This window comes from Dermacentor andersoni, chromosome 4, assembly GCF_023375885.2.
Source record: "Dermacentor andersoni chromosome 4, qqDerAnde1_hic_scaffold, whole genome shotgun sequence".
Lineage (NCBI taxonomy): Eukaryota > Metazoa > Arthropoda > Arachnida > Ixodida > Ixodidae > Dermacentor > Dermacentor andersoni.
Genome location: NC_092817.1, coordinates 99873688 through 99899269, shown reverse-complemented (window position 1 = coordinate 99899269; position 25582 = coordinate 99873688). Strand labels below are relative to the sequence as shown.

The 25582-nt window shown below is 46.5% G+C and overlaps 1 long non-coding RNA gene across 1 annotated transcript in view; it reads right to left on the bottom strand.

Moving 5' to 3' along the window:
• The window catches only part of LOC140217355 (uncharacterized), a 255033-nt gene that overhangs the window by 72347 nt on the left and 157104 nt on the right, over positions 1-25582 (bottom strand). The window contains exon 2 of the long non-coding RNA XR_011893886.1: positions 25418-25480. This is a non-coding gene — a long non-coding RNA (uncharacterized lncRNA). The remainder of the gene's footprint in view (positions 1-25417; positions 25481-25582) is intronic.

Below are 25582 nucleotides of genomic sequence, written 5' to 3'. Positions count from 1 at the left end.
GTGAGGAACTGCCCAACGTGGTGGTTTGTCCCTCTTGCCTATAGTCCCGCATCGAGGCCTCGAAAATAAGTGTGTGTGTGCGTGTGTCCACTTCGGACGTGTCCACTGCAGTCTGACCGTGACTGGCCCTAGATCTCTCTCTCTCTCTCACACACACAGAACGGGGCGAACCATCGCTTCTCGGGGAGGTCCGGATATCCCGAACACGTTTATCATAGATCGCCGCAAGTGTCCACGCGTCCGGCAAATGCCTGCTTGCCATTCTACTTCGCGGGGTGCTGATCGCACGAGTGGCTTGGCTACCCGAGACCTGCGGCTATCTCAGCGCAGCGTGCTCTCTTATCCCTTATCGCTGCTCTTCTTATGATCATCGTCGCGTTTCTTGTTGTGGCTTTAGCGCAGCTCTTTTCTGCACGCAAATTTGGTTTCGTAGCTCCTGCGTCAGAAATTTATTCGTTCGCCGGGTAGGCTCATATCTTCTTTCTTTTATGTGTGGGCGGTAAATTAGGACCTGGATGAAAGAAACAAAATAAAAAATATAAATGAACACGAAAAACAAAAAAGAGGCTCGTTACACGTGGGATCTCGAGAGTATGGGCATCAGTTCTAGAAGGTATATGAAGAATGACTCGAGCGTGGAGGGACAGCGTGGGGAAGCAGCCGTATCACATCGGGCACAGCCTGCGACACATTTCGATTCTGGAGGGAAAACGATGGTATTATACGCTAGACGCCACTTTAGTTTCGGTCACCACAGCTTTATAGCAGCGCTCTATGTGGATCAGCAGGAAAAACCTATTTCGGAAACAATCTACACGAAGTAACATTGCCCGGGACCTCGTCGCCGGGATTACGCATATACTAAGGACAGTGTATTATACGTGTGCGTACAGTGTAACAAAATGTGTGCGGACATTTTTTTGACAAACGTCGAAACACAGCCTTCGAAAACGCGTAAACAAGAGGAGATAAAAAACAACCACGACAACCACACATGCACCTGTTCAAGTATATTCTTATACCCAAGATCGTATATAGTGTGCACGCCACAAATATCTGTCGCAAGAATAGTCATTAGCGATGTTTTCATCGCTGAAGAAAAAATATGCCTATAGCTTCAGTCGTCGGCCGGTTGGAACAAGCTTTATCTTGGGGAGGCGTAAAACACTTAGCAATCGTGAGTCACCCATTAGCGCACTCCGAGATCTGCGTTTCCTCGAGTCTCGCATGCAATGACGCTATCGACGCACGAGCGTAATCATCCCAATGGTTAATGTGTTAAGCTAGTTAAGCCAATCACTACCGTAGCAAATGCCATTCTTGGCCAGGTACCACTCATGAAGAGACAAGTTTAAGGCGACAGTACTCGCAAAGCATATTTTGAATGCTGAAATACGCGACAGAAAATATTTGTTTGTTTCGTTATTAGGGCAAGGTAAATTAAATTGAAATTAACTCATCGCAAGTTTGCATAGCGAAGTGCAATTCCTGTTTCCGTTACTCCTGCCCTCTTTCCTTAACGAGTTTTGTAAGCTGGCTGGCTACGTAAGCTTTTGAAGTAAACGAAAAGAAAGAAAGAAAGAAAGAAAGAAAGAAAGAAAGAAAGAAAGAAAGAAAGAAAGAAAGAAAGAAAGAAAGAAAGAAAGAAAGAAAGAAAGAAAGAAAGAAAGAAAGGAATTGTAGCCCCATGCCTAAACCATGAGCGAGACCTTACGCGTACTTGCCGTTGGCATATACATTAACAGAGGCTATATGCTTTTTCTCTTATGTTTGTTTATCGTCAATATCGCCTACACCATAGTGTTAAGAACGGCCCGCTGAGGTGCAAGTTTTGCCAGCCAGTTGCGACAGTGGTGTCAACTTTTCTTGGAAAGCCATCGTTACGCTCCAGCCTCGGCGCCGTTGTGACTAAATGCGATTGGTGGACCGACTATTGTTACTGAACCCGCCATCGCCGATCTGATCTGCTATGAGCGGGGGAGTTGCCGAGGGAACGTCTCCGGAGGCCCCTTCCAACGCGTCGTTCAAGAAGCAAGACAATGGATAACCGGCGGCCGCGCTGCGGGGGTCAGCTCGGGAAATCGGATGTGCCGTTCCTGACGTCAGCTCCGAGTTCTGCGAAGGCCGTCTGATCTCGGTTGGGGACCCTGAACCTCGCGCATAGAGGTGTATGTGTAAGCCCTCGTCTACGGTGCCTGGTCGAACGTTTCCCTCATCTTGGGACCGAGGGAGGACCGAGTGTTTATAAACCGCTGTTGTGCGGCTGCTCAGTGTACTTTCTCTCGCAGTAATGCTAGACTGATGAACTGCAACGTCCTTATGTAGATACTGTAAATAAATCCATATTCCTCGTTCTCGATGAGAAGCAGTCCTTCCCTTCAACAACGTCCTCAGCGTGGGGAAGTTGGACGACGGCATGGGCCAGCTACCATCTAATACATGCCCGATTCCAATCTTGTTAGCTGGTTACGGACGGTAGGATTGACCTCCCAATCCTTACAATAGGTGCCCCACAAATACGGCCGTTCAGACGCATGCTGCTTTTTGCAAGGATATAAATCATTGCGAAATGCAATCGTTCTCACCACAGGCGTATTTGATGGTCAGTACTAGACGAAGGCTTCTTCCAGCGCTCCAGCCTTGTGTCAGCCGTCTCCATGTTATGCGTAATGTCATCACACCAGCTGATCATCTGTCGTCCCTGACTGCGCTTCCCTTCCCTAGGAATCCACTCTGCTGCTCCAGTTGACCACCGCCGTATACCGCCGTATATGATTTACCGTTCAAATTGCTCGTTCCGTGGTCTCGAGCTCTTTCTCAAGTTTCTTTGTTACCCTCCAAGTTTCAGTTTTATTGGTTATAGTGCTGGTAGAATGCACTGATTGTATTCATTTATATTGAAGCATAACGGTACGCTGCCAGTGATGGCAAAGGAGTGCCTGCCGTTTGAATCAACTCGCTCCAACCAGGCCTTCTGTATCAAAATTTCTTTCGGATTACCATGGTCCCCTGTGAATGTTTGGCCTACGGAAAACCAGACTGTTGCATAGTTTCAGAAAACTGGCTACCTGCCACGAACTATCTAGGCTACTGGACGTTATCTAAGTATTTTGCATAATAATCCTAAACGTTACTCTAAGACTTTGGCTGTTAACGACTTCAGTCGTTTATTGTAAGTCAACTCCAGCGTCTCTGATCAGAGCAATGTGATGTGCAGACAACAGGCTGCTGGGACATTCCGCTTTACACCTCGCATGCAATCCTTAATGCCTCTTCCAAGTATGCAGTGAAAATTACTGGAGAGATTCTGTGTTCTTGCGTGACGCCTTTCTTAATCCTTAGTTTTCTACTTTCTTGTGAATAACTACGAAGCGAAATTTCTGAAGTTATTTCTTGAGATATTCACATTTGCCTCCCCCTATTCGGTGACTGCACAATGCTTCCATAACAGCTGGCCTCTCCGCAAAATTGAACACCTGAATGAATGCCAGTACAAATTATTGTACTTAAATTTTTTTCAGTCTCAAGTTATTTCTCTATCACTGTTGTGGTTATGATTATGACTTCTGTTACTTATGCACTATCAAATAACATTTTACTAGACCAAAGTTCTTTAGCTGTCGCAGAAAGACACATTTAGAAGTTGACTAGTCATCTTACTATCACCATCATGTTTTTCCTCTTTTTTTGTTGTCTACCTCTTTGATGTAGTTTTACTGCTCGTACTGAAGATGTTGCGCATGGTACTTTTTATTTCTTTGCCCCTTAATTCAGTGATGAGTAAACCACGAGGGAAATCACAATGTATAGGTCATATTCAGTGATTTATTATATTTCGTGGACATTTACATTACCTGTATAAGAACACGAATGGGATCCATCGTTGAATATTATTTTCTAAAGTGAGCCTGTTCCCTGGGCTGATTAAAGTCAAGCGTATCGCTGCTTGAAATTGCCTTTGCGAACATTTGGCATATTACCATAGGTGAACTAGAGCGCAGATAACTCTAGAATTTCATGTTATTTATTTTCTGATTGATTGGTGTTATTTTAGTATTCTTTAAAGGCTCTAGTACACTAGAAGTTATGAAGCACTGCGTATAAAGATTTTCGACTACAATACCCCTTTATTTTTTACAAGATATTTTATCAGATGTATTGTCAATCCATTCTTTCCTAATGTAATAGCATGCAAACCTGAATACTGCACAGAAACATTTATCTTTTGCTAGTACGCACACTCCCCACATGTTTCAAGACTAGATTTTGCGACGTAAACTCTCGCGACAGTTCATATGCCCCAGCTAACACCGATCTAAATAATACCTACAACATTAGATTGTGCCAAAAACAGCCAAAAGAAAAAGAAAAAGAAAGCCTATAGCAAACAATTAGCAAGTATGTAAAGTAGTGACGCAACATCTTGACTGCATGCCACACCTACATTTGGGCGCGAGGAACGAGACCGCGCCTTGAACCTCGACAGCTCGTGTTTTAGCATCAACTGTCTAATGAGCGACAGAACCGCTGCTCCGCTTTCTGGCACGCTCGACACACTTCGGGCGCTTCGGAACCCGAAGACGATGCTGCCTAGAGAGGAAAGAAGCGGTTGTTCTGGAAGCTGGCGACATCTGTCGGCCGAGAAAAGAAATTGCGGATGGCCCCGAAACGCCGGCTCCAAGACAGCCAGGGCACACGAGAAATGAGTCTAAGATTATTATTATTATTATTATTATTATTATTATTGGAATTCCGCATTCGAACAAAAGGTGCCGTCACAAGAGAACTTACAAAACACATCCGTCATGTAGTTCTTCGTTCAGCCACAAGGTATGGTGCGGCCAGACGTTGTGTATATGTGCCGGACATATTTTACAAGTTACCAGATGAAATCTTTAACGCGACATGGAAAAGCACGCTGAAAGAATTATTAAAAAAGCTATGGTGAAATTAACCTGCAGAACATTTTTGCATCATAATGTTTCCTTTGTTTTAAGCAGAATAACCAAATGTTATCTTGTTCTTTTCCATTTTTTGTCATTCATTTTATTTCTTTATTCTACATGTGTCATCAACTTATGTATTTTGTTTCGCCATGTGTATCATATTCATAGGCACGGTCCTACAAGCCAACTGAGGCTTAGACCGGCCTGTTTGTGTTGTTTTGAATATTTGGTGGCAATAAACATCACTATAATTTTTTTTTTCTTTTTGCGTCCGAATAATTTCACAGTTTATCCAATACCCTCGGTGAATCAACCACCGCACATTCGCCACTGTTTGATGAAATGAAAATGTGTAGACGCCTTCGTGAAGATCGGCGAATCCACCTGGAATTATTTATGTGGACGCCGGATTAACATATATGTGAGGGCACAGGTACTCAAGGTCCTACTGAAGCCCCGGGCATGGTGTGTCGAAGGTTTCGTTCTTTTTCTTTCTTTCTTTCTGCTTTCTTCTTTTTTTGGTAATGGAGAAATTATCAGTAAGAACGATGAGTTAGAATCTTAGAATAATTTCACTACTCGCATTGTTGTGTAAACGAAATGGTACACTTACCAATAATAACATGCGTGGCACTCACATTCTGAGACAAAAGCAGTCAGATTGTTGCTTCTACTGCACTCTAAGCGCATTGCGCTGCGCGTTCCTTGACCGAAGTTACGCGGAGAAATAAATCGATAGCTTTTGCGGACATCTTATGCCAATCACATAAACGTATGCAATTAATTTTTTGTTCACGTAGTACTACAACAGTTCACAGCGAACAAATGTCAGACCGTTATAATGGGTCCAACTTTACGTGTGAAATAACTACGTTACAAAATTGCACCGCATACAGAGCGGGGAGGGGCGACACTCGATGTCTATTATAATTTGCCATCCGACATTAGCCTGGCACTGTGCAGGATGCATGAGCCCCTCTCAAGTTAGGGGGGCGTTGATGAGTTCACGCTTCAGCTTTCCGAGGCCCGGCCTTTTAATCGTCTGGCGTTCAGACGATTACGAATAAGCCTGGGGTTCGATGGCCGGCCAACGAACAATATACATAAATACCCATCGCATCGATTTGCAGCCGTTTGATGCGGAAAAAAAGGTGTTTGGCAAACTCGGGGAAAGCGGTTAGATTGGAGGTCAAGCGCGAGATCGGCGAGACGATGTGTGACTTCGCAAGAACTTAAGTGAACCTTGCTTAGTTGCGAATCGCGCATCTCGCGCTTAAAGCTAATATATATATATATATATATATATATATATATATATATATTAGCTTTAAGCGCGAGTGCCTGACACGAATGCCTGACACCACCGTAATAGCTAATATACGGATGCATTCATATGGGCAGCTGCTTTTAGGACCAACCGAAAAACCACCGCGAGAAGCACGGGTGATCGCTTAAAAAGATTTTAGAGAACGGTAAGTATGCACTTCTCTTGCGGACAGCTCTTCTTAGTAGCAAAGGTTTACTCGCTAACTGGTGCACCGTTTCACCAATTGGAACTTGAAAGAATTCGTCTCTTGACGCGTTTCCACGGCATCGCGGGAATTGAATGTCGTAGTGCAACCGCCGCCGGCTATTAAAGCGATTTCTGAAAATGCGACGGCGAAACGAACTCTATCGCGTTATGCCGAGATCACTGGCCGCTGCATCTAGCTTGAGCGGTGAGGCAAACGACACTTTTCTTCGGAAAAAAGAACAGAACCTCTGAAAGGAAAGGCTGCAAAATCGTTGAGCAGTCATACAGCCTTTCATAAAGGACTGTGGCTTTCCAGGCTTGTCTTTTGTTATTTTTCTCGCGGAATTCACTAAACTTGAATTACGTGAACTCAATGAAACAGCTTCGCACAAAAGAGAACAGAAAGTTTCCATTCGCTCTTGCCGCCAGGACAAAACAGATATAAAAAAAAACATAAAAGGTCGCGAGCACACAATTGAAGAAAGCTTGTTCACCGCATTTCTGGATGGAATCCCAACATCGAAATGAGTCGCACATGTGGTGCTTCCTTTTAAAATAGCCGACGGGGTCATGCGGCGCACTCTCTATTCGACCCCTCTATTGCCATTCTTCCTGCGTACACACAGGTTCTTCCACCCCGTCGACAATCTAAGATACCGCATATTACCGCGTATTACCGCACACTCCTGCCTTTAAGACGTGACGCCTCCTCTCCCGAATTCCGTACTCCAAAATCCCAAAACAAACAAGAATACGCTGAATATTAACTTGTACCTTGCAAATGACATCTTGCAAATGATACTTTAATTTGTACATTCACTTATATAGATATAAATAACCGGATGACTGTTATGTAGAAGCGATGAAATCGCTTCCTTTAACACTTCACGTCCAAAGTAGAGCAGGTTCCGCCGTCACGGACACTTTCGAGATGACATTTCTGGTGCGATCAGTGCAACAAAACATTAACGCTGGTGCGTCGTGATTCACGGTAAGCGACGGCGGAAGCAAGGAGTAAGATTGAAGTAAATGCTCCACGCATCTTGGAAGGAGCTAGACTTCGCCTTAAGCAATAACGTGCCAAGAATGAGCAACGGCCATATTATAATCCCAGAATTACAAACGTTTCTACAAGTCTTGGCGCATTCTAATGCATTGAAGAATGCCTTTGAACGTCGATTGCGTCGATTCGTAGGCCCTGTACGTAACAAAGATCACTGTACGTAACACAGATCGCTGTACGTCCCCACAACGCTATCAAAAGTTGTAGAACGTTTGCGACAGTAAATGTTATGCGTTTTCCAGGGTTCTCAATTTTCCCGCCCACACGCCGCAACCGAAAGCGATCATCATCATCATCATCATCATCATCATCATCATCATCATCATCATCTTTATGTTGTCATTGCAAGCACGTCATCAGGTGAGTGAAATCACGTCACTGCAATCATGGAGATAAAAGCACATATACAAAACAATGACAAAAACAAGGCAGCGGCCGCACTGCGCAATGATTCTGTTTCATCGGTACTATTTTTTGCTTAACTCACACCGATAGTGCCTTCTTCCCTCCGTCTCCTTTCTTTGCTTCCCTTAAACTCCTTCCCCTGTGTGTAGGGTAGCTAGCAAACCGGACATGCGTTTGGTTGACCTCCCTATCTTTCCTTCCTTCCTTTTCATCCTCCTCCTCCTTGCCCTCCTATAGCCCATCGCAACGAGCGGCCGATGCCGGCGATAACATAGGCCTGCCATCCTGCCAGCCAATAAAGATTGGCACAAGGACAAAGGAAAAAGAAAAGATTCGTTACATAATACGGTCCCAGATTCAGGAAATACTTTTTGCTATTAAGATCGTCGCTGTCCCCGCCAGGCCAGATTACCTTATTCTGGACGGCACTAATATATCTCCTAGGGTTGACTTTATTTTCCTATGGGCTTGCCGCTGTAGCTGAAATGGCCATGTCAGTACGTAAACACACGTTCGAATATGCCCAAAGTCTGGCTTCAAATGATAACTTGTCTTATAAACAGCATTGTACGGTAGCCTGGTCGCGTCCCTTCTCTCCCGTAGGCGGTGCCTGTACGGATTGTCATCAGGGGAGCAAACACACGCGCACTCCGAGTGTCGCTCCCGTGAATGGCCGCAGGAGAGGGCGAGCGAGGCCCAAAGAGCGTCCATTGTGGACGGGACGCGTGCGAGCTGCCACTGGAAGAAGCCCCCGGTGTGCGGACAGACAATAGGAAGCCCGGTGCCACCGCACGGTTCAGACTCCGGTCGTCATTCGCAAATGCGAGGTTCGAACTCTCCAGATTCCTTTCTCTCGACTTCGCACGCTCTCCGGCCGTTTCGTTCCGCGCCCCCCTCAGTGCTCATTCAGCTCTTTTGCGCGTGCTCGTGGAGAGATGCGTGGTTTGCTCGCAAATCTTTTTGGTGCTGCCGGACGCTGTTGGTGACCTGGAAACCAGTCACAGTTTACTGCTGTTTTTGAAGGTTTAAGTGCATAAAAGAAGCAAACTAAAGGGCAAGGAAAAGGCTCAACGCGTATTGGAGAACTTCGGAGTGGCTGCGATTTCTTATTCTTTGACCCCGTCGTTTTACGTTTACATAGAAAGGCGCCATGTCAACACACCCGAATAGCGCAGCAAATGCTGATCGCAGTTTTCAAGCTGTGTCCAATAAACGATTCAGTGTTCCATTCCATGTTGCAACAAAGAAGTGCAACGACTTTGGCAGGTCATTGCCCACAAGTTTCTCATACCGTGTTGCCGGCGTTGAAGTCAAGTTCGATGCGTTGCTCTGAGCGAATGACGAGGAATGGTTCGCGTTGAGTGGAAAGTTTCGTTTGACTAAATGAAATTGGTTACAAAAATACGCTGAAAGTCACAGTTTATAATAGGAAAGAAGAAAAAAGTGGAGAAGGAAAGGCAGTGAGGTTAACCAGTTCAGCTCAACCGGTTTGCTACCCTGCACATTGGAGCGGGATGGGGGGATGAAAAATGGGGAGGAGAGAGAGAGAGAGCACATAGCACAGTACACACATCGTCAGTTACAGTCCGTCACTCTTGCGTGGTACGTGTCATCACTGTCACAGCCGCTTGTCCAAGTCTGTCTCTTTCAAAAACCGAAGTAGTCACTTCGTCGCCTTCAGCTGCGATGTCTTGTGTCGGCGATATGTGAAAATCGTTTCAACTGACAATGGTCTATTGTCAAGGTGCACTAGAACGGACGTCAGGGACTGTCTCTGAACATTATATTCAGGACAGTCGCATAGAATGTCGTCTAGCGTCTCCTCTCAAAGAGAGGCATTGCAGAGGGCGTTGTCGGCCATTCCAATGCGAAATGAGTAAGATTTTGTGAATGCCACCCCAGTCCATAAGCGATAAAGCACAGTGGCTTCTCTTCGGCGGAGTCCAGCTGGCATACAGAGATGCATCAAAGAGGGCAGGTTGTGTTGAAGATTGCTCCGGTTGGTCTGGCTACTTGGTGTGCACCATAGAGAGAGCGTGACCTCCTGTGCAGGCACTCGAAGTCTGCTGGCTGCGTCGGACCATGAAAGTGGTATGGCCTCTTCCTGCGTATCTTCAAGAGCTGCCCGAGCGGCATTATCGGCGTCTTCGTTTCCTATGACGCCGCAGTGATTTGGCAGCCATTGAAACGTCACGTGGTGTCTTTTCTCATGTGATGTATGCAGTAGGCATCTAATATCGAATACGAGCTCTTCGTATGGCCCGCGACGCAGAGCTGATAGCACAGATTGTAGGGTTGCCTTTGAGTCACTGAAGATTGGCCATTGTCGAGGTGGTTCTCGATTGACGAAACAAAGTGCAGCGCGAAGAGCAGCTAGTTCCGCAGATGTCGATGTCGTTGGGTGTTCAGTCCTAAAGCTGATGGTAATAGCTCTTACTGGAGGGGGGGGGGGGGGGGGGGGGGGGACAACCACAGCAGCGGACAAGCACTGGATGTTTGTGGAACCATCAGTATAAATGTGTGCACTTTCCGCGTACCTCCAGTGCAGAAGAAGCAGAGACAGTTGTTTCAGCACAGGCGACGACAGCTCAGACTTTTTCCCGATTCCTGGTACACTGAGATGTACTGTGGGGCTGATAAGACACCAAGGGGGTATCGATGATCTAGATGCAGCGGTGAAGCCCGAGCGAAGTTTGTCGAGGTTATAATATGATTCAGGTTATAATAGGATTCTGATTACACTATTGTAGCTAAAACGTGCGTGTTATACGGCAATAAAACGAAACGCAATTTTTGTTAGCTTCACTTGAACAATAATAGATAAGAAAGACAAAATCAAATGTAAACATTAACGAACACTTGCCTGACAGAGCCGCATGTCGTGGCTTAATAATTAAGTATGTGGCCGGTATACTTACTTTTTTAGACCCTGGTCCACACCGCCACTCCCTCCTGTGCTTCACACAAGAGACGAATCTTCCACCACACTTCTACCTCTGCCTCCCGTTCTTTTCTATGCTTGGCGAACTGATGCAGACACCGAAAAGAGCTAAATCCATTAGTAAATGACATGAGTCATGATGATTAGCATAAATAAAAGGTCTGCGCGTTGGTATAGGTTGACCATTTCGATCAACATAATAAATGCCTTAGACCTCGCCCAATTTGCATTCATTTTGCAATAGATCACGAAATCTTTATAAGCCTTTCCGGAGACAGGTTGGTTTTCTTCGACGCTGATGCGTGAAGTAGCGTTCCCCTTTTCCCTTTCCCAGTCCATATGGAGTGGCGCGTTGTAGTGTGTTCGTACTCGTTTAGACAGACCTCCTCGCTTTCCTATGAACAATTTTTTTTCTTGCCCTCTCTTGAGCTAATCCCACCAAGTGTAATTCTTTCTCACATTTGCCAGCAGTCCTTATCTACAGGCGAAATCCCACATGATTGGAAAGTTGGTAAAGTAATTCCAGTTCACAAATCTGGAGATAAAAGCAAGGTGTGTAACTATTGCCCGATTTCCCTAACCAGAGTTCCTGGTAAATTACTTGAACACATAATTGTTTCAATTACAACCAACCATATAGGACCTAATAATTTTTTTTTAAACCAGCGTGGGTTCCGAAAGTTATTCTCGTGCCAAACACAACTAATAGAATTTGCTAATGATCTATTTTGTAACATTGATGACAATTCTCAGACCGACTGCATATTCATAGATTTTTCAGAAGCAGTCAACCATGTCGCCCATTGTCGCCTTATAGAAAAACTCTGGCATTTATCATAGGTTCCCTAACTGTCTCCTGGCTCCGAAACTTTTTGTCATTTCGCAAAAAGTTTACCGTCATCGGTAACACTTCATCTCCCTCAACTGACGTTGTGTCCGGTGTACCCCAGGGAAGCGTCTTGCGTCCTGTCTTATTTCTCATATTCATTAACAATTCGCCATTCCAAATAACGTCGAAAATCTAATTTTTCGCAGATGACTGTGTTGTATAGAAAAATTATTTCAGGCAGTGACCATAACGCGCTTCAACACGACCTCGACCACATATCGCATTGGTGTGAGATGTGGCAAAAGAGTTTGAACACTAACAAATGCAAAACTATGACCTTTGGCCGCAAGCTCCCAAATTCCCTCTTTACTTATTCCCTTAAGAAGGACGCGCTCTCAACCACAATTTGCTACAATTATCTTGGCATTTATTTCACACCAAACTTATCGTAGTCAGTGCGCGTAGAGAAGATATCCACAAAAGCATCCTAAACATTAGGCTATCTCAAACGTAATCTTCACAGCACACCTGCTACTACTCCCGGGCTCGCCTACCAAACTTTCGCGCGCCCTCAGCTAGAATATGCATCTGCCATCTGGTCTCCTCACCAGGACTACCTTGTCAAATCCCTCGGAGCTGCCCAGAATCGTGCTGCACGCTTCATTGCTCATGACCATAACAGACTATCTAGTATAACACACACAAAAAAAAACAATCCCTTTTGCTCTTAGGGACTCTCTTAGGGATGTTGTTCTATTCAGCTTACTGCACAAAATAATATTGTCAGCGTCAAACTACACTGGCTCTTGTAAGACCACACCACTCCTCGAGCCGTTTAAATGATAGCATATGCTTTCAACGACCTTCTGGCCGAACGTAAGCGTTTAACAATTCTGCTTTGCCTCGTCGAATTAAAATTTGGAACAGGCTTTCCGATTCTATAGTTAACATGCGCGACCCAATACTTTTCAGAACTGAGCTAAATTTGTTCTTTGCCTAATAGACTTCTCGTATATTGAGTGCTTCGCCAAGTGAATTAATCCTGCCTTCCTTCCATACGGGAACTCTTTTTCATTGTATAAACCTTGTTTTCTGCCCGTATTTTAATATTTTAGTATTGTAAAATGTTTATTTCTTATGTGTGTTTCTTTTATATACATGTACGCTAACGCATGTACGTTCCATGCTCACTTGTTTTGTTTCAATGGTTCTTCCGCCGTCTTTAATATTTATCCAGGGTACCTTTTTACTATTCAAAAGTAATGAACTTTGCGATGTCTTGTACCATTTACTTGTGCTTGTTTATTACTGTAACACCCCCCCCCCCTTTCACGCTATATTCCATATATACTCGAACCTGTAAGGTATAAACAAATAAACAAACAAACAAACAAACAAACAAACAAACAAATAAATAAATAAATAAATAAATAAATAATCATACTTTCGCTGGTGGTTCAGTGCTCAATCGAGAAGAATCCTAAGTTTGACCACACATAAGAAATAAAATGCAACGTTTGCTTGTGGGTTTCGATTGAGCGGCCATGGCTAGAGTACCTTCTCCGCAGGAAGGAGAGCTCAATAAAGATGAGGTCATGGTGTGACGCATCCCAACAGTTGGCAGCGACAGCTCAGTCTTCAGCCAGCATAAGCTGAAGAGCGTACTTGACTACTGCCCTACTTTTTATTAACTCACATCGGTATAAAAATATCAAGGGACGCCGATGATGCATGTATAGTGCTACATGAAAGCCGCCATCGGTGTCGGGGAGCGCGAAATAAGCGAATGGTGTCTTAAGTTTCATACTTTAAAACGTCATGTGACAAGAGCTGTGCAAAATCGGAGACCTACTACAGATGCTTTTTTTTTTTTTGGTGATGCTTGCTTCCCAAAAGAACTCATTTCAGCGTGTCAGCTGCGCGTCGGTTCGGCGCATATGTGCGCTACGAAAGTGCTGTGTAAAGCAGGGCTTTGAAACTTTCTAAAACCTAAGGCCACAGCACAATGTTTTTTTTTTTTTTTTTTCTGAAGAACTATAGCTACAGAACGGATGCGTCTAGGAATACGACGGAGAAAAGGGTGTATGCGCTGACAGCCGCCTCACCTCAGTTCTTCAGGTCGGCTCCTCGGCGCGATTCTATGAGGTGTGGGCGGACAATTTCTCAAAGCGCGAGCGCTGCGCCGCGTGCTCTCGCTTTGAGAGGCGGGCGACGCCGTGGCGACGGGTCGAAGGGGCCCTCCATGGTGAGGCGAGAGAAGGTGAGGACGCTGGGCGCAAACTCGGGCCCGAACGCGCGCGCATGACATCGCGGCGTTGACCATTGTCACAGTCCATTTATCAGCGCCGAAAACTCCCCTATTCAGCGATTCAAAGCGTCCAGCGTTCCCAGTCCGGGCCAGATGACGGACGACGTCGGGAGAAGGGGAAGCTATTTTAGCACGCTGTCGCACGCCTGGCTAGTTCAGTGCAGCGCTACACAAGCTTTAGCATACGGGCTCGAAAGGGTTGATTTAGGTGGATGATCGTGCATCTTATTCCAATAGGTGAGTGCACGCCGAGAAATGCTAACAGCGATCGTCACGTAGATCAATAATCGGTGTCTCTAAATCACTGGGCGGCTCGCGTATTTCCCTATGTAGACACTAACATTTAGAACGACATGATTAAAAAATGCGCATGTTATTGTACAGGGGAGCAACCGTAAGTTCACTAAGCTGCAGCTGTGTTGGGATTACGATGACCGAGACAGGTACATCACACTGTATCGAACTAATTACTGGGAAGGGTACAAAGTGGGCTCTCGACGTAAAGCTGAATACTTAAAGAAAAAAAAAAGGTACCTTCATCCCTAAACTGGAGCGTGTACCCCGCTTTCATATTCTGCTCACTTACAATGCCAGATTCTGAGCGAATCATTGAAGCACTATGGAGCCCACCCGGTTACCCACTCCTTTAGTTCGAGAGATGCGCGAAGGACAGCCCGATTGTTTTGCAGCGACTACAACAGCAGCAAGTGAAGAGTTTGCCTCGTATACTGAAAGGCGCTGTCGCGGGAAAAAGAATGCTCGAACGCGAGAGCTGCTACAGAGAGAGGCCCGGTGAGTAATGGTTTTCAGCCCTTCTAGTTCAGGATGCGAGCTATCAATACCGCCTCTGTGGGTGCACTAAAGACGCACACTGACTGAAGTTTCCCAGCACAAAGTTGAACGGAGCGAAAGTTTCGGGGCCTTTTATCGAGGCGCGAAGTTCGTTACCGGGTTGGAGAGCATATGGTCGGTACTCATGCAAAATTAAAGTATAATATTAGTACAGTCTACGAACACTAACTGATGACGTACAAACTTGAGGCAGAAACTAAGAAGCTGTAACGATGGAACAAAAAATTATAGTCATCATTTTAGGAGACCGAAAGAGGGCGGTGCATATAATAGAGGAAATGGGGTAAAGCGATATTTTAATTGAGATCACGAGGTGGAGTAGAGTTAGGCAGGCTGTGTAAAGCGTGGATCAGTTGACTTGTGGTCTATCAGACTCGGATAACAAAGTGGGCGTCGAAAGTATGGAAACACTGTCGTTGACGGGCATGGACTAGGTGATGAGATAAGATGAGGAAACTTGCAGGCATGGCACGAAGCCGGCTGCACTCGTCTTGAGCAGTCGAACTGAGATGTCTTGTTGGTGATTATGAAGCGCCGTTACGGAATCACAAGGATGTGAAAGCGAATGCCTCCCCTTCCTGAGCAACGAAAACGAAACTTGTAGTTAATAACTTGGGTTCGCGCAATTTAGGAAAAAACTCGGAACCCCCATCAACAAACTTTTTTTTTTTTGTGACGTTCAATAACGCTCCGATGCTGAAGGTCTAGTGTGGTTAATTCGGGGACAAAACACACTCACAAATCGTTAAAGTTGGAAAGCAAGGGCTGCCCTTCTTTATATCTTTACGAAAACAAAATTAGCGAGGCATGGATCGGACAAGCACAAGAAAATCGCCATTTGCGTGGCGTTTGTATCAGTGTTCGATAGCGAATGCAACTGACACATGGTATTTGCCTCCAACGCGCATGACGGAACCTTTATTTAGCATTCTTTAATATTCTACATATTTGTAAATGATGCTGTTACAAGACGCGTGATTTTTCAGTGCGCACAGTTCGCGACTTCTTTTTAAAGAAATACGGAAAGAACGCGGAAGCTTGAAGCCCACATTCTAAGAAAAATTCTCCAAGGCACAGTGTGGCACAAAAACCGGCTTGTGGGATAGCCCCCATGGATTGATCCCTTCGCTGTTTGAAACGGTAAGCGAAGATACCCACACACTAGAAATCCACACAATGTATTATGCAAATGAACATTTTACTTTTATTGGACACATTGAAAAGAATCACGGCTACAACCGTATGTTTCACCGGCAAGGAAGGAAGGAAGGAAAAAGTAGAGAAGGAAAGGCAGGGAGGTTAACCAGTTTAGCGTAACCGGCTTGCTACCCTACACATGGGAGAGGGATGGGGGCGATGAAAGATGGGGAAGGGGGAGAGAGAGAGAGAGAGCACATATCACAGCACACAAACATCGTCCGGTAGAGTCCATCAATCTGGCATTGTACGTGATAACACTGTCAGAGCCGCTTGTCCAATCCCGTCTCTTTCAAAAACTGAAGTAGTCCCTTCGTCGCCTTCACCTGCGATGTCTTCTGTCGGCGGCATGTGAAAATCGTGTCGAGGGACAATGGTCTAGTGTCAAGGTGCGCGAGAACGGATGCCAGGGACTGTCGCTGAACATTATATTCAGGACAGTCGCACAGAATGTGTTGCAGCGTCTCCTCGCAAAGACAGGCATTGCAGAGAGCGTTGTCGGCCATTCCAATGCGGAATGAGTAAGATTTCGTGAAAGCCACCCCTAACCATAAGCGATAAAGCAGAGTCGCCTCGCTTCGGCGGAGTCCAGTTGGCATATAGAGATGCATCAAAGAGGGCAGGTGGTATTGACGGTTGCTCTGGTTGGTCTGGCTGTTTGGTGTGCACCATGAAGAGAGCGTCATCTCCTGTGCGAGCACTCGAAGTCTGCTAGCTGCGTCGGATCGTGAAAGCGGTATGGCCTCTTCTTGTGCGTCTTCAAGAGCTGCCCGAGCGGCATTATCGGCGTCTTCGTTTCCAGTGACGCCGCAGTGGCTTGGCAGCCACTGAAACGTCACGTGGTGTCCTTTCTCCTGTGATGTATGGAGTAGGCATCTAATATCGAATACGAGCTGTTCGAATGGCCCGCGACGCAGAGCTGATAGTACAGATTGTAGGGCTGCCTTTGAGTCGCTGAAGATGGACCATTGTCGAGGTGGCTCCCGACTGACGAAACGGAGTGCAGCGCGAAGGGCAGCTAGTTCAGCAGATGTCGACGTTGTCGGGTGGTCAGTCCTGAAGCTGATGGTAATAGCTTTTGCTGGGACAACCACAGCACCGGACGAACACTGGGTGTTTGTGGAACCATCAGTATAAATGTGTTCACTGTCCGCGTACCTCTCGTGCAGAAGAAGCAGAGACAGTTGTTTGAGGACAGGCGACGACAGTTCAGACTTTTTTCCGATTCCTGGTACACTGAGATGTACTGTGGGGCTGATAAGACACCAAGGGGGTATCGATGGTTTAGATGCAGCGGTGAAGCCCGAGGGAAGTTTGTCGTTGTACTTGTTGATAGTTTTAGAGAATGATGATTGGTGCCTGTCTGAAGGTAGTGTTGCAAGGTGGTGATAGGGGGCACGTGCAAAATGTCTGATGTGCGTTCTCAGGGCTTCCACCGTAATGTGAGTTCGCATTGGATGGTCCCGAGCAATCGCAAGAGTCGCCTCTGTTGACGTACATCTGGGCAAACCAAGGCAGACTCTGAGTGCTTGAGCTTGTACTGCCTGCAGAACACGAATATTTGTCTTGCAGGTGTTGTTCAGTACAGGTAGACTGTATCTTAAAGAACCGAGAAAGAGAGCTCTGTAGAGTTTAAGCATTGCGTCTACTGACATCCCCCACGTCTTCCCTGTCAAGTATTTGAACAACTGGGAAGTAGCTGTCAGGCGCCGTTTCATGTAGGCCACGTGTGGGCTCCAACAGAGGTCTCGGTCAATAATGACGCCAAGGAATCTGTGGTTTCGGACATAGGAAATGGTCCGCCCATTGATTGAGATGACATAAGGCGTCATCGGTTTCCGAGTAAATGCGACTAGTGCGCATTTTTCAGGTGAAATGCTGAGACCCTGTTTACACAAGTAGTTCGCTGTCAAAGTAGCCGCTCTTTGAAGTCGCGCACGTATCTGAGGACGTGTGAGTGCCGAAGTCCAGACACAGATGTCGTCAGCGTATGTTGAAATCTTGATGGTAGTTGGCAAGCATTCAGCAAGTCCAACAAGAGCGAGGTTGAATAGCGTCGGGCTGAGAGCACCGCCTTGAGGAACGCCCCTGCTGGTATAGCGTCGCGTAGTTGGGCCATCGTCAGTTAACACATAGAATGATCTTGCAGACAGGTAACTTGCAATCCACAAGAAAACTCGACCACCTAGGCCAACCGTCGCAAGAGCGTCGAGAATGGCCTCATGTAATACGTTATCATATGCCCCTTTCACATCTAAGAATAAAGCTGCAGATAAACGCTTACGGGACCTTTCGTGCTGGACATATGAAACGAGATCAACTACACTGTCGATGGAAGAGCGGTCACGTCGGAAACCAGCCATGGAAAGCGGATAAATCTTGTAAAATTCAAGGTACCATTCCAGGCGGCCAAGGATCATCCGTTCCATTATCTTTCCTACACAGCTGGCCAGTGCTATTGGGCGGTAAGAGGTGAGTTCTAATGGGGATTTGCCCTGCTTTAAGAGTGGCACCAGGCGGCTTACTTTCCATTCGTCAGGAACATTTCCCTCCTGCCATGAGGAGTTGTAAAGGCTCAACAATTCTATCCGTGCGGACTCTCCGAGATAGCACAAGGCCCGGTATGATATACCATCTGGACCCGGAGATGATGAGCGCCTGCAGAGAGCTAGTGCCGCTTCGAGCTCCTCCATTGTAAAAGGAAGGTCCATGCGGCAATCACGGGAATGTGGGACGTCAGCTCGGGCTGGAGGATCTGGACGAGTCGCTTGGTCTGCGATCCGCGCACAAAAGTCTTCTGCGACATCGATGTCTTGCCGCCCTTGGAAAAGCGCTAGCGCCTTGAATGGAAAACGCCGTTCCGGAAGGCAACGCAGACCTTGCACCGTTTTCCAAATGTGAGACAGTGGCTTGCGAGGGTCGAGTGTCTGGCAAAACGTTGCCCACCGTTCCGACGCTAATCTATCCATACGACGCTGAATCTTCTTTTGCATCCTCCTGGCTGCCCTAAGGTCATGGATTGATTTTGTACGTCGATATCGACGTTCCGCCCGGCGACGAAGCGCTCGAAGTCGCTCTAATTCTATGTCGAAGTCATTTCGCGTGGAAGAGATCGTCATCATGCGAGTGGCGTTTTGCATCGTCATTTTAATCGTTTGCTCTAACCCAGAGGGTAGGCCCTCGCGGCAGGCATCTTCCATCTCAGATTTGAAGTTGGCCCATTGAATCGTCCGAATGGTATTCCGTGAGCCTGATGTAGACGACAAGCCTTTGATGTTCAGATAGGTGGGAATGTGGTCACTCCCATGTGTCTCAATGTCTGGAAACCACTTCACACATCTGGCGAGAGAGTTGGAGACGAAAGCAAGGTCGAGGCAGCTGCCGTATGTCACGCCTCGAAGAAAGGTGGGGCTACCATCGTTCAGGAGAGTAAGGCCATAGTTGTGGGCGATACTTGCCAATCTTCGTCCTCTTGCATTTGTCCTTGTACTTCCCCATGCTGGATGGTGCGCATTGAAATCTCCTATGATGACCCATGGGGCGGGACAAACACTCAAGATATCCTCAAATCTTTTGGTATCGAAATTGCTGGAAGGCGATATATACACGCCTATGAGAGTAAACAAGAGTTTGTTCTTTTTAACTGTGATGCATATATATTGATTGTCGTCGTGGGGCGCAATTGGTTGCAAAACATTGGTGAGTTCACGACGAACAAAAACGACGATTTTGCTGCATGCACCGTTTGTTGATGACATGATAAACTCGTATCCTGACAGTCTTATTGGTTTCGACAAGTTGGGCTCACAAATGACGATGAGTGGAAACCCATTGGTGTAGACAAACTGACGAAAATCTGAAATTCGTGATTTTAGCCCTCTGGCGTTCCACTGGATGACGGACGCTGCTTTGACTTCTTTCCGGAAGGATGGGGTATGAGTAGCCATCTTTCTAGTTGAGGGATGCAAGCACTGGGCTTAAGGCGTCCAACACTTTAAGTGCGCTTCGAGCAGATGGTGTCCTCATGTCCACTAAAAGCGCTCGAATGGCCTCCATGAGAGAACGTAGCACCGAGATGACTTGACGGTCTGTTTTGGGTGAATCATCCATGGCCGGAGAAGGATCAGGTGGGGCCCCGACCTTCTGAGGTTCTTTCGCAAGGGAGCGGCTCGGTAGCGTAGGCCATTCCTCTAAAGATAGAGTCTTTTCTGCTTCCTTCGTGGAAGTGGTGGGCCCTTTCGCGGCGCGGCTAACCGGCACCGCAGAGGAGTGGGTACTGTCACTTCGCGCATGCGTCTTCTTCGAAGACGTACGATGGTGCCGACGTCGACGCCGACGCCGGACTACTTTGGCTGCCTCCCTGTGGGCCGAATTGTCTCTGGCCATTTGCTTGAGAACCGCGCGTTCCCTCTTGATGCGGGGACAGTCTTTCGACGAGGCCGCGTGAGGGCCGCTACAGTTGGCACACTTCAGGACCGTGGCACCGCAGGTCTGTTCTGCATGAGGTTCAGCGCAACGGGGACACAGTAGCGAGTTGGGACACACGCCCTTGACGTGTCCTAGCCTGAAACACTGATGTCATTGAAGCGGCTTCTGGATGAATGGTCGAACCGGATGTCGAAAATGTCCGACTTTAACGTGGGATGGGATACAATCCCCCTTGAATATTACTTTTACGCAGCGCGTATTCCCAAGGCGGCGCACTTGCGTAATGATCGTGCCTTCGTATGCCGGCTTGATGAGGCTAGGTAAGTCATCATTAGGAATGGCTATGTCGATGTCGTAAATCACACCGGCTATGGATGTGTCGTCGATCGGGATAAAGGGGCGCATTTTGATTCCGCCTAGCTCCGTGATCGCTTGAAGTTTTCCAAGCGCAGTCGCGTTGTACACATCTATGGCGAGTATATTCTTGCGTGGATTTATTCTTATATCTTTAATTTGATCCGGCACCGCACGTTCCAGAAAAATGGATAGGGCTTGCCTGTTCAGCAATCGTAGGTTGCTTGATGGCTCTTCCGGCATATAGATGATGACGTGTGGCCAGCGCGCAGGCCTTGACTTCATAGTCGTTGTGCTCGCAGGAGTTGACGGCGCTGTGTTGACGATTTTTCTTCTCGCCCTCTTACTCCGGACGGGTATGAAGCCGTCGTCGGATGAGTCGTCCGACATGGAGTACAGCTCGGTGTCTTCGGTGTCACTGGGGGAGCCAACTCGCTTCCTTGCGGTTGACGGCTGTGATGACGTCTGGCCAGGCGGGCCTCTAGCATGCTCCGCGTCCATGGCTGCAAGACGGGGAGGCGAGGCACCTCGAAAGCCGAAGATTTTACCAAAAATTCACAGAGCACAGAAACAAGTGTTCTGCCAAGAAGACACTTCGTCGTCTTCCCCCCTTCACCGGCAATATTTTCAATGCCATGAGGCGGCTTCTTTTAGCTACATAGTAGTCTACGGGCTGAAACAACTAATCGTTCTACCTCTGACGGAGTGCTCTTGTTTTTCTTTTTCTATTTTTTTCTGGACGACGGAATGTCCAGGAGCTAGGCCGGTGCCACTCTGCTAATATGGCTGCTTTCCCTCGTCTCTGTCTATTTTTCTTTCTCTTAAGAACTGGTATACAGCACTGTACGGTGACGAATGTGTCACAAGTTTGATGCGCGTTAAGAACTAACAAAGAAAATTGGTTCATGCTTCTTGCAGGGGAACTGGTAATAACACGAAAATGCAACGAAACGTGTATTCTAAGAAGCAATGGAAGCTTTGTTGCGCATCCACAAATACAATTCAATGAATGTGCACAATCTTTTATTAATAACAGTTTCCCTCGAAAGGCGAAGCAATGACAGCGATACGGAGGAACGCGACGCATGTGCGGCTGCGCTGCGTAAACAACACCCCGGTGGCTACCAGGCGAGGCGCATCCGACGCGATGGTGAGTGCGTATGTGGCGAAACTGCGTCGTTAGAGCTCCGGCGCCATCGCCCGCGCGCGGGCCCTTACGCGTGTTTAAAGGTCAGCAGATGCGCGGTCGGCGAACGCACTTATAGAGTGTAATCTCTGGACTGAACGCAAGCGTGCGGTGAAAATCGAGCGACCTTGGCTGGGCGGGCGCGCCGTTTTCTTCCACCCTCCCCTTTTCAACCGATCCTTCGGACCCCCCCCCCCCCCCCCTCCTTTCGTGTCGGCATACTCTTCTCCTACAGTACTCCTTTCAGTTCCCATCACCTCACGCCGATGATGATGATGATGATTTATTGGCGTCCCCTTCGAAATGGGCTGGTAACATATAGTCACCTAGCCTCCTTGAGCTAATCAGGTAATCATGCATCTAAGTAAGCATGTTACCTATATCTCCTTAATCATTTCTCTATTCCTTAAAAGCTCAATATTTACTTTTTACAATTACTGGTACCTGTAACGGATCCGGTTTTTTAAATATTTTTCGTGATTTTAAAGCGAAACTTTCTGTGCGAGCTGCCCGTACTTTCATGACCGTGGCTGCTGGCTGGCTGGGTGCTGAAGTTATCTTGCCGTATAGGTTGCACCCTTAACAACGCTACCGTTTTAACTACCGTTATAGGCCGTTATAGGTGTCCAAGCTGCAGGCCTTGTTTTCCACGAAATTACTCAGTGAAAAAACAAAAGATACCTAAATATCCCAATTGCATGAAATTTACATCCCCAAGAGCACAATTCCTTTAATTAAGCTAAGTTTTCTAAACTTTCTTTGCCTACTTCCCTAACAATTAGGTTGGCACAAAATGGCAAAGTATCGCCATCGTGCGGGAATTCCAGGAAATTGGCATGGCAATGATTGCGTGACGTACGTACATGGCACATATTTTCGCAGGAGCTCGTCAGAGAACACCTTCGAGTAAAAAAATTCCAACAGAACCCATCTACGATTACAGTCTTAGTCACTGCATTTAAAAGCCGCAATTACCAGGCGTAGTAAACCGGCAGTGGTAACTTCAGTCGCACGACGCAACTTTCACGACCGCTGCAGCTTGGAAAGATCAGGCGTTCTTATTATTGGGCGCGGCAGCATATCTAAACAAAAAGGCGGGAAGAAAAGCCACCATGCAGTAACAACTTCTTGCCTAATAAAAACTGAACCCCCATCTCCCAATGAAACTTCGAATATGGCTAGCGGTGGCTTTCACCAAGTCTTTTGCTTACCGAGTTGGATGGGCCGACGACGCCTCGTGTGAGGACTGTGGTAACGAGGAGACCTTTCAACACCTTCTTTGTGACTCTCCTCGCTATAATTTACAGAGACAATCACTCGCAATCGCGGTAGCGCGCTTTGACCGAAGACCTCTCACAGAGGAACTTATTTTAAAATACCGCCATCATAAGCCATCGCAGCAGAGGGCGACGAGGGCATCGTTGCGGTTTTTGAAGGCGACAGAATTGGACAAGCGGCTGTAGCCTGAACAGACGTTGATAGTGCTGCAAGTGTCACTGTGCTGTGCCCTGATAGTATTCGGTGACAGTGACCGATTGTGCTTGTGTGTCTATGCTCCTTTCTTTCCTTATCTCTACTTTGTTACCACTTTACCTCCCCCTCCCCTCTCTCCCCAGCGTAGGGTAGCAAACCGGATCTTTTTCTCTGGTTAACCTTCCTGCCTTTCCCCTTTCCTCTCTCTCTCTCTCTCTCTCTCTCTCTCCTTCAAAACTGTAGGTGCACTTTCAAATCGGGCGGTAACAACTCTTAACAAATAAATCAAACACCAGATCACTTGAAACGCAGCAGCAGCTCAGCAATATTTGTGATGAAAAAAAAAACAGCAACAAGCAAGACATCGAGCTACGTGAACATGGTAGCTGCAATTAAATTATATGCATACGCTATGTTTTTTTTATCTAGATTTATAAACATACTGCAATAACACATGCCCAACAGCCCAGTGGACAAACAGCTTTAACAGCGTTGTCAAATGAACTATGGCTCGTCACAGATCATATTCAGCCCGTCTTTGTCGCACTCAGACTGGGGAACCTCATGCGCAAAATTTGAAGCCCGATTTTCATTTAGCGCCACGTTGGAAATTTTTGCTCGCCGGTTTCGCGGAAGTCGGAACTTTTCCCGGAATATTCCGCCTGCAGGGCACAGTGTTCGCATGCGCTTCACCGTCAACAACAGTGGAGATAGATAGAGAGAATAAGCTGGGTTAGAGTGAAGTTTCTTTTGTTAAGCGTATGATAAAACAGTCGAGAAAAAAAAAGCTAGTCGTGTTTTTTATATATTGATTTTCCTTCGCGAGCTCTACGCTGAACCGACGAAGAGCAAACACGACTGTGGCGGTGCCATTAACAGCGCCGCTTCGAATGGTTCGTTTTTTACACTACTGCCAGGAAAATCACGGACCAGTAGCTGCTGTTATGGTGGTGTAGCGAGGTTGGGGAGTAGGGGATTGGAACTATATCATGCCCCAGTATGAAAAAAAAAGTATTATTAACAAAGCAGGCGGAAACCGCGACAAACATTACATGAATGTAAAGCAAAAGCACGAGTCGCCGCTCCCACGAGTTTTCCTGAAGCGAAACGGCAAAAAGCCATTATATTTCCATGCCCTGTGGCCGACATTCTATACAAGAGAGGTAAATAGAGGGGTTATATATATATATATATATATATATATATATATATATATATATATATATATATATATATATATATATATGTGTGTGTGTGTGTGTGTGTGTGTGTGTGTGTGTGTGTGTGTGTGTGTGTGTGTGTGTGTGTGTGTTACTGTCCTATCTCCACATACAATACACACGTGGAGCAAAATGGAGAATTTCGTGTTTCTGTAATGCGATTTTATGAATAGCGTCAGCGAAACAACCCATGCCGCTGTTGAAGAACACGTCAGGCGGACCTGTCCATGGATGGTCTGTCATTCAGTGACTCCGCTCGGTATACACGCAATTTGCCGAGTAGAAAGTTATCACCATTAGGCGCTTATGATTTAACGAATGTGTTCATGCAGTAAGATTAAATTGAATTGAATTGAGTTGAATATAATTTATCATGCAACTAAGTTTCGAGGACGACCAGGCGAAAAAGCTACAGGTGACAGCTTGAGGGAGACCTGGCCTGCTATCTTATTACCATAGTTTTTTTTTTCATTCACTATGAACAGTTGTAGCTGTGCTACGAATTCAATTTCATCCAGCAGCCAAAATAAGCGGGTCGTTAGGTGATGTAGATTCCAAGCACACGGCCAGTAAGGCATACACGCCGCGCTACTAAGCCATAGACGACCAATCGGAGGTAGCAGTCGTCAAAGCAATCTCCACTGATCTTGAGAGATTTTCTACTCACTACACCGCGACAAAGAGATCAAGCGATTTACTTACCAAGAAAACCAGGTGCCGAAGTGTTCACCAACCTCACTGTAATTCACCCACCGGGAGTAGTAGCTGAAAGGAATAAATAAAATAGTTATCTTAAGTCAGGTAAAAAAGGACGTCCATTGCGAGAAACATTTAATAAGCAAGGGCATCTTAGCAGGGTGCTTCCCC